Raw genomic sequence first — 8860 nt, 5'->3', positions numbered from 1 at the left:
TATAGCACGGTATAGGCAGTTTGCAGAGAGTGTCGCTTCTCTACCTATTTTTCTCGGACACCACGCAAGCACCAAAACCTAGTGGTCAAATGGCTCCGTTTTAGCTGATAAAATGTGGGTTTTTTCAAGTTCTTTCCCCCGATTTAAATATCAAGTTATGAATGGATTTCGCTGAAACTTCTCAAGGGGCCGTGGATTTACTCGATGTTTATGTAATGTAAGGTAGAAAAATAAAAACTGCCGCATTCTCCTGCGAGATTCGATGAAAGTGCAAAATGTGACCACTTTAAACTTCAACGGCCATTATTTCAATGTTCATTTTCTCGGTAAAATGACGATTTAGGTACACGATAACTCAATAAATACAGCATCTATAGGTAAGCAAATATGATCATCGTAAAAAGCATGATCGACTCAAGAAACCGTTTTCTCATTTTTTTATATTTTGGTCTATTTCCGATTTTAGGCATCATTTTGTGCAAATAGGCGTTTGTGAATTTTAAAAGTTCAATTTGATGCCTTATATGGTCAATATCTCAAAAAATAAGGCCAATATCAAAAAAATAAAAAAAACGTTTTTGGAATGGAGCCTCAAGATTGAGCTAAAAACAAAATAAAATATTTTGGAAAGAGTGTATTTTTTTTTTGTTGTACCTAAAAAAAAATGCCAAAAACTCACTTTTTTGTGATTTTCTTCATAATTGTTGTTTTTACCCCAAATCTGTATTTATATTAAGATTTTATTGATGTCTTGCCTTTATAAAAATGTATACCTTTATATGTCTTGCGCGAATAATTACAAAGTTATTGCACTTTTACTACATGCATGTCTGAGAGTACACAGCCTCCTTAAGGTTCTACAAAGAACCATTTTCTTGGCCAAATGACCCTTTTTTTGGTTCCACAAAGAACCCGGGATTTGTGATCATAAGATCCTGTCTTCTTGAGTTACAAAGCGAACCGCATGGCCCTTAGTTACTTCCGTACAATACTGTAACACACGCGCTGTGTAAAAGCATGACTTTTCTTGCAACTATAATGTCGGAGACTGGTCAAACTATACTTTTTCTGAATCCTTATGATGAGAGCAAGACATTGATATAGTTGTTAACAAGATCATACCAACTTTGAAATTTCACCCCTGTCTATTAGCGGCCAATTTTGATTTATGCAAATTAGGCACTGTTCCACTAGTTGGACGCATGCAAAATGAATTCGGTTGCAATTAGTGGTGGGTGATTTTTAATTGGACTAGCCTACAGGTTTTCTGAGAATTAAGTCGTACACATATAGACTTCCCCCAACTCAACACTGAAAATTGGGCGAAACACGTTTAAATTTTGATTAACGTGTTGGGGTGTGTTTACACTACACTTTAACACACTAAAAACTAAAAATCACCCAAAGACGTAAATAATTTACTTGTTGAAATGCTAAATATACGGGTTAAAGTGTCAAATAATATACGGTTCGTGTGAAAATGACATGACCATTCACAGAAGAGTTATAGTATGCGTATAAAAACATTTGCATGTTTTAATATAGAAATTCAAAAATGCTTTCTTTAAAACAAAATTAAAATACCAAACACGTCTTTTTAAAAAAAACAATTATAAATATCTTGCTTACCTTTCATGTCTAGTATCTGCCGATTCATATATTCTTCACACAATTTCTTGTTGTGTCGTCAACTTGTTTTGTCATTAATCTCTCAAATAAATTCTATCTACTGATCTTTCCTGGTTCTGCAGTTTTCATTGTAAATTATACAGCTTCGTGTACTTTTTCATGCACTTGATCATAAAAATGTGTTCTTAGTGCCTCTATTTCTGACTATTGACAAATGGTGGCAATCACGTTAATATCACGTATAAATACTAAATATAGAACTCCATTAGGCTCAAATTGAAGCTTTTGTCATCACAACATTATTATTTATGGATTTTTGTACCTCGTTTTGGTCACGTGATGACAATGCAATTTACAGAGAATATTAAAGCAATTTATCTAAAATGACTTTTAAGTCATAATAAAAATGCTCCATTACGATTGGGAGGGAGTCAGATTTGAACAAATTCGAAATTATATACGCAATGGCTATGCAATTAATAATTTTATACAATGCTAGATAGTGAGAACCAATTAGAGCAAACGTTAGTAAAATACATTCATTCGCGTTCATTTCTCTTGCGGGTGATGCATTTTATGCATGTTATAAAAAATAGCAAAAATCATTGGATTTTTTTCTCGTGTATGAAATAGGTTAATTAATATGTATCACTTGGTGAACGAGAAATTGTACAGAATAATGTATTTTTGTACTTAGATGTTGCTTCTAATGCACCCCTTTGGGGCTCGTGCATTAGACGCATCAACATCTCAGTACGCGTGCGTTACTTTGTACAATTTAACTCCCAACAAGTGATTCGCATTTATCAACCTACAAATGTTGTGAAGTCTCAGAAGTAAGAAATTTTTGCAAAATTAAGACCTAATTGAAGCAATTTGGTGGCCCATTTTGGCACTATTAGTGTGTAAAATTTTAGTCTGATCATCATCATCATCATCAGTCGGCTGCGGAGCTGCGCTGATGACAAGGCCTAGATCTGCTGCTGCAGTTGCAGTCCTAGTAAGCTGTGACTGGGCCCGGGCTATGGAAGATTCCAGCAGGGCAATATCATCAGCAAAATCCAGGTCATTCAGCATCTTGGCAGGATATCTACTTGACCGACGTGGGTAGGTAACAATTCCAGCGTCAATTCCAGAAGTTGATTTCATCAGAAGGTAGTCTACCAGGATAATGAACATAATGGTGCCAACACATCACCCTGAAGCACTCCAGTTGTTCCTTGGAAAGGCTCTGAGATACTGCCATCTACCATAACGGCACTATTGGAGTCTTTGTAGAGCACCTGGATGGCATTGACCACAACCTTTGGTATTCCATAATGCCGCAGCACTGAAAACAAGACGGACCTGTTGATGGAGTCAAAGGCTTTTTTGAAGTCCACAAAAGTGACTGTTAAGGGAAGTTGGTACTCTTAAAGCCTTCCATGATCCTCCTCAAAATGTGTATTTGCTGAGCACAGCTGCGACCCGATCTAAAGCCAGCCTGGTTGCTTTTCAGTAAAGGTTCAATGTGAGGTCGGATCCTGTTCAGAAGGATCTTGTTGTCCACTTTTGCGGCAATGGACATAAGCGAAATACCACGGTAGTTTGTCATGAGAGAGAGGTCACCTTTCTTTGGTAGAGGAATGATTACATTCGTAACCCATTGACGTGGAGGTGTCAGCGTTGAGAATACTCCCATACAGAATTCGAGAATCATATCAATCATGCTATCCCCTCCTCCCTGAAGTGCTTCTGCAGTTATAGCAGCAGTTATAGCACAGTCCAATCCTGCTGCCTTGTTGGTCTTCATGTCTGCTATTGCTTCGACTACTTCCTCACGAGTTGGGGGCTCAGTGATAATAGGAAGGTCTTCAACAGCTGGTGCAAGAAGTTCTGAAGCTGCTTGTTGTTAAGGAGTGAGCTAAAATATTCCTTCCATTCCTCAAGCAGTTCATGGTCACTGGTTGGAGCTGATCCATCTCTCTTTTTGACTTTCACCCCTTTCCTTGAGTTCTTCCCAGGAAGTGAGTGTATAATTTTCCAGGTGGTGGTATAATTCCCCATCTCGTCGGCCGGCCAGCTTCAGGTCTTCCATCTGCTTATTGAGGGTAGCAAGCTCATCAGATTTATAAGAGTTGTTAAGGCTGATGTTCAAGTTCCTCCATCTTTCTCTAGATTGACGAGACTTTGAAATGGAGTACCGCTTTTTGGCCTCATCCCTTTCAAGTTTAAGTCTGATGGTTGCATATGATACCCAACTTGGTAGTCCGCATGGCTCTTGCTTTCCAATAACTTTCTCAGCAACTTCACGAACCGCTGTTTCGAAGGTCTCATACCTATCAGAGATGGGTGTGGTGTCATCCATGCTCAAGACCTGGAATCTGTTTGATAGCTCCAGCTGAAATTCCTCCTTTGTATCAGGATCTTGCAACTTCTTCCAGTTGAATTTTGGTCTCTTGCAAGGTTTTCCTTTGCTAGTTCGCAGACTGGCAGCTAGACGGATGCTCACAATACGATGATCGGAGTCCACTTCTACTGAGTTGTATGCTCGACAGTTGCGGAGAGAATTTACCCACTTGTTGTTTATTAGTATGTGATCTAATTGTGCATGGGTTGATCCAGCTGGATGGGTCCAAGTCCAGAGACGGTTCCTGGGTTGCGGGAATCTCATCTGGGCGCCGGTCTGAGATTGTTCTCCTGGCAGGTGTTGACCAGACGCTCACCATTGTCATTGGTTGAATCATATGGTAGCAATGTGGACCAATGACCCGAGGATGGGAAAGATGACTATCTGTTCCTATTCTGGCATTAAAATCGCCGAGGATGAGATGGATGTTGTGCCTTTTCATACCATCAAGGTGGTCAGATAGAGATGAATAGAATTCCTCCTTGTCAGAAGATGTTGCGCACTCAGTGGGCATTGGTGGGTGCATATACAGCAGTGATGCTAAGCGGAGGGTTGCCATGGAATGTTACAAATAGTATTCTCTCGGAAACAGCTCTGAAAAAGCCGACAATTTTCATGACCGAACTCTTTTTACAAAATTTGAAATGTTACACAAGTCCACCCACTGACACTGCAAGACTGGAGACTCGCAATATTACTAAAGTATGATGTATGGATCGATGTTGAAGCCGGTATGGAGTCCGTCTTAATACTGACTTTGGTGACAAAATGTGTACAATATAAATGTTTATATACTTCATTAACATATTCTTGTTCATTGATTGGTTAAAAGTGGATCACATGACCAAAAATAGTTCTACCATCAGTACTCCTATCCGTAAATAGTACCTCTAAGCCGTAAGTAGTATTTTTTATATCACTCATACATAAATTCTAGACAGTTCATTGGTTGATTGCCATTTATCATTTTTACCATCACCCTCTCCGTGTGATAGTCTTTACCATCATAGTGCTCTGCCGTAGTGCGCCTGCGCCAAGCCGTATGCTGACTCTTGGACTTGCCGATTTAGTTATGGGGTGGAACCCAAAATGTGAAGTATATCACGGCAAAACATGGTGTTATGTTGATGAAAAAATGTATTTCCTACCTTAAATAGTATTTTAGTAATAGAATTTATGCATGAGTGATATAAAACAAATATTAACTGTCTTAAATTCATGTAATGGTCGAATTATAATCACTCGGTGAAAGATGTATTGTTCCATTCAACTCGCCGTTCCGGCTCGTGGAATGGAACAATCCATCTTTCACCTCGTGATTATATTTCGACCATCACACTCATAGACAGTTAATATTTGTATACAATGTCTCGGATGAGCCGTAAATAGTACCCCCAAGCCGTAAATAGTACTTTTGACCATGCCTTCCGCGTGCGCGCATTCGATGCGACGGAACAGTTCACGCACGCGAAACTGTCATAGCGTCATTTCGCGCTGCTGCTAGCCCGATTTTAGGCTATTCGATTTTTTGAAGGGTAGGTTGTGCTTAAATTAGCCGTGCTGTTCACTCAGGATAGAAGCGGGAGAGTCAAAACGTCAAATAATTTTCTTTTAACAAATCAATGAACAAAGAATATATTAATGAACTATATAAAACAAATATATACTGCCTTATTCGAAGTTCTCGTTAAAACTATGGTCCCTCGTTGAGATCAATTAATACTACTTTCCTTCGGGGCGGCGCCCCTCAGGAAAATAGTACTATTGATCTCACCTCGGGCCCATAGTTTTAACCAGAACCTCTCATGGCAGTATATATTTGTATAATATATCAACCCGCAAGAACAATGAACGTGTCCGAAAGCACTACGCGTACTACGCTCTAGCCAATCAGATGGGACTCATTTTCTTGCGTTCGGTGAAATACCAATCGCCCGTCGCTCACCAACGGAGTATTAAGTTTATATTTAGGCCTATAATATAGGGTGTCGACACTGTGAGGCGTACCACTTGTTGCTCGAGAAATTGTACAAAACAATGCATTTGTACTGAGACGTTGATTCTTCAAAATTAATGTACTCCCCCTTCCGGGCTCGTACATTAGACGCATCAACATATCAGTACATGTGCATTATTTTGTTCAATTTCACTCCCATCAAGTGATACGCATTTATTAACCTATTAGTCTGCCTATTAGTATTATAGCCTACATGTATACCAGGCGGTGGTGGATGCGATATCGCCATTTTTGATGTCGCCATTGGATTAACACATAATCACGAAATCTTCACAAACATTTCTAAATTTGTAATTGTGGTGTCAAAGCAAAATGATCTTACTCTAAATCCGTTGGGGTACGACAATGTACCACACTATAAGTATGTTGTTTTTCAATTCATAACTGCTAACCGTGTATTTTGAATGGGGCTATCAGCTTTGTATTTTCGCCAGCCTCGTACGTCATGTGTCACGTGTCCAGGTCCTATGCCGGCCTGACGTATATGGCAAGCCAAGGGGTCCAAAAGCGTGGAACTGCTACGCGTAGCTTCTTTCTCGTTACGAGCAGCTGTTTGACCAATCAAAATAGTCAAATTTAATCACGTGGTTGGGTCGTTAGCTGCGCGTAGTATAGTGCTAGGTATCCTCTTTCACAATTATTATCTTGTAATTCATTTACGGAATTAGCATAGATAACGAGCGGGTAAGGAGGCCAAATCACAGCACGTGTCAAGAGGACATGTTGCTAATGCCTGGCTAAAATGACACAAAGCATATTTATTTAGTGTTTCCAAGTTTACACCGTGTTTAATAGCAAGTAGGCCTAACTTTATACTCGGGCTGTATTAGCGGTGCAGGGGATATGAAGGTCAAACAACAACTACTACTGATGTAAAGCGCTGTGTAAAGATATTGCAGGGAAAGCGATATCACATGCCACTGTGTAAATATGGAGAGAGTAAAATGGGTCATCATTTTTTTCGGAACGGGAGGGGGGTTCCTAAATTTACAAAAAGTTGGCGTCAATAAAATTGCGGCCCTCACTATTTCGGCATCAAAAATGTTATGACCCCCGACTCCCACCACCGATACACCTTACCCCCTAGACAGGCTAAAATTGTATTGAAATCAGTCTTTTTGAATACAATAAACACACTATCTGTAGTCATCTTATGACTCCCTACATTTTGTCATTATCAATTTATGACCCCCTCCCCTTATTTTTCTTTCCAAAAAGTATGACCCCCTATATTTGGGATCCCTTCCGAAGAAAATGATAGCCCCTAAATATAGAACAATCATCATTCTGTTCAGATATTACTTTAATAGCACCTATACCATTTTTTTGCTGATATACTACAGATATTTTCATTTACAAAAATTAACAACGTAATATTTGTGAGAGAGGATGTTTACATCAGCTCCACGTGTTTAAAACCGCGAATCTCATTGGTTAATAAGCTGCACGTAACGAGAAAAAAGCTACGCGTAGCAGTTCCACGCTTTTGGACCCCTTGGCTTGCCATAGACGTATACCAGCTTATACCAAACAGTCATGCGACGACCATACGGTCTGAGGACTCCCTTTTAAAGGTGTTTAAAAAAATAAATAATTTGGGATACGGAGGTTTTGTCACTTTAGCGACGATTTGCTTTTTACCACCCTGTTTATGTGCTATTAAAATTAACCACTGCTTCACTTAGCAGTGTTTAAAAAGGGTTACAAAGTAAATAGTTAATATTTTTTATTTTTACACTGTTTCTTCTTGGATATTAGATTTACTGCCAACTAAAATATTCTACAACTTCACACATAGCTTTTTAAACCATTTTTATTAAACTTTATTGACTTACCATGTTTACATCAGTATTAGATGATCGAATGTCGGGGATAACAATCAAAAAATCCTGGTGGCATCATGTAACACTGTGAAATTGTAACTTTTACACTATTTTTTTCTTTACTACTCTGACAATTGGTTTTACCATGACACTCATTTTTTTTTATGTTGGTGTAACGTGAGACAGGTAAGCTTAGGTAACCAGAAAATCGGACCTCTTCCCATATCCCTGTCCCATCATATCCGGATGGCCAGTGGCGTAACCAGTGGGGTGGCCGGGGCAAGCTGCCCCCCCGGACACAAAAAACTGGGAAGAAGAGCAAAAAATTGGGAAGGGGAAAAGGGGGAAGGAGAAAAAAAGAGGAAGAAAAAAGGGGAAAAAAAAAAAAAAAGGGAAAAAGAGGGAAGAAGAGAAAGGGAAAGAAGAAAAAAAAAAGAGGGGAAAAGAGGAAGGAGAAGAGAAAAGGGAAAGAAAGAGGAATTTGAAATTTGTACTCTGAAACACTGATTTTTAGCTTCTAATATGCCAAAAACCAGGAGCTTCAGGGGCTCTGCCCCTTGACCCCCCTGCTGGGGCTTTGCCCTGGGACCCCACCAGGGCCCCTAAGACGGGCCCCTGGACCCCACCCGTTTAACGCTTCGCGGCAAGCCGCTCGCGACTTTTGGTCAAGAATTGGGAAATTTTTCAATCTTGCCCCCCCGGAAGGTCAGGTCTGGTTACGCCCCTGCGGATGGCGTCCCTTAAATTTAGTCCGGGAATTTAGTAGCCTCTGAGCACTATTGGGATTAGCCTGGCTTCGGCCAAATGTTATAAATAAAGATGGGACGACAAATTTTCCTTCAAAAAAACTGCATGCATGGCCCCTGTCCCTTGCACAAGCAATAGCATATAAAATCACTGAGCATACAACAAGGCACAAACGGCACGCCCACATAGAATCAAAGTTTTCCAATGAGTTAAACATACACCGTTGTCCTGTGTAAATAATCGTGAAGTCAGAAT

Source organism: Amphiura filiformis, chromosome 16 (genome assembly GCF_039555335.1).
Source record: "Amphiura filiformis chromosome 16, Afil_fr2py, whole genome shotgun sequence".
Taxonomy (NCBI): domain Eukaryota; kingdom Metazoa; phylum Echinodermata; class Ophiuroidea; order Amphilepidida; family Amphiuridae; genus Amphiura; species Amphiura filiformis.
This window is presented reverse-complemented; position numbering follows the sequence as displayed.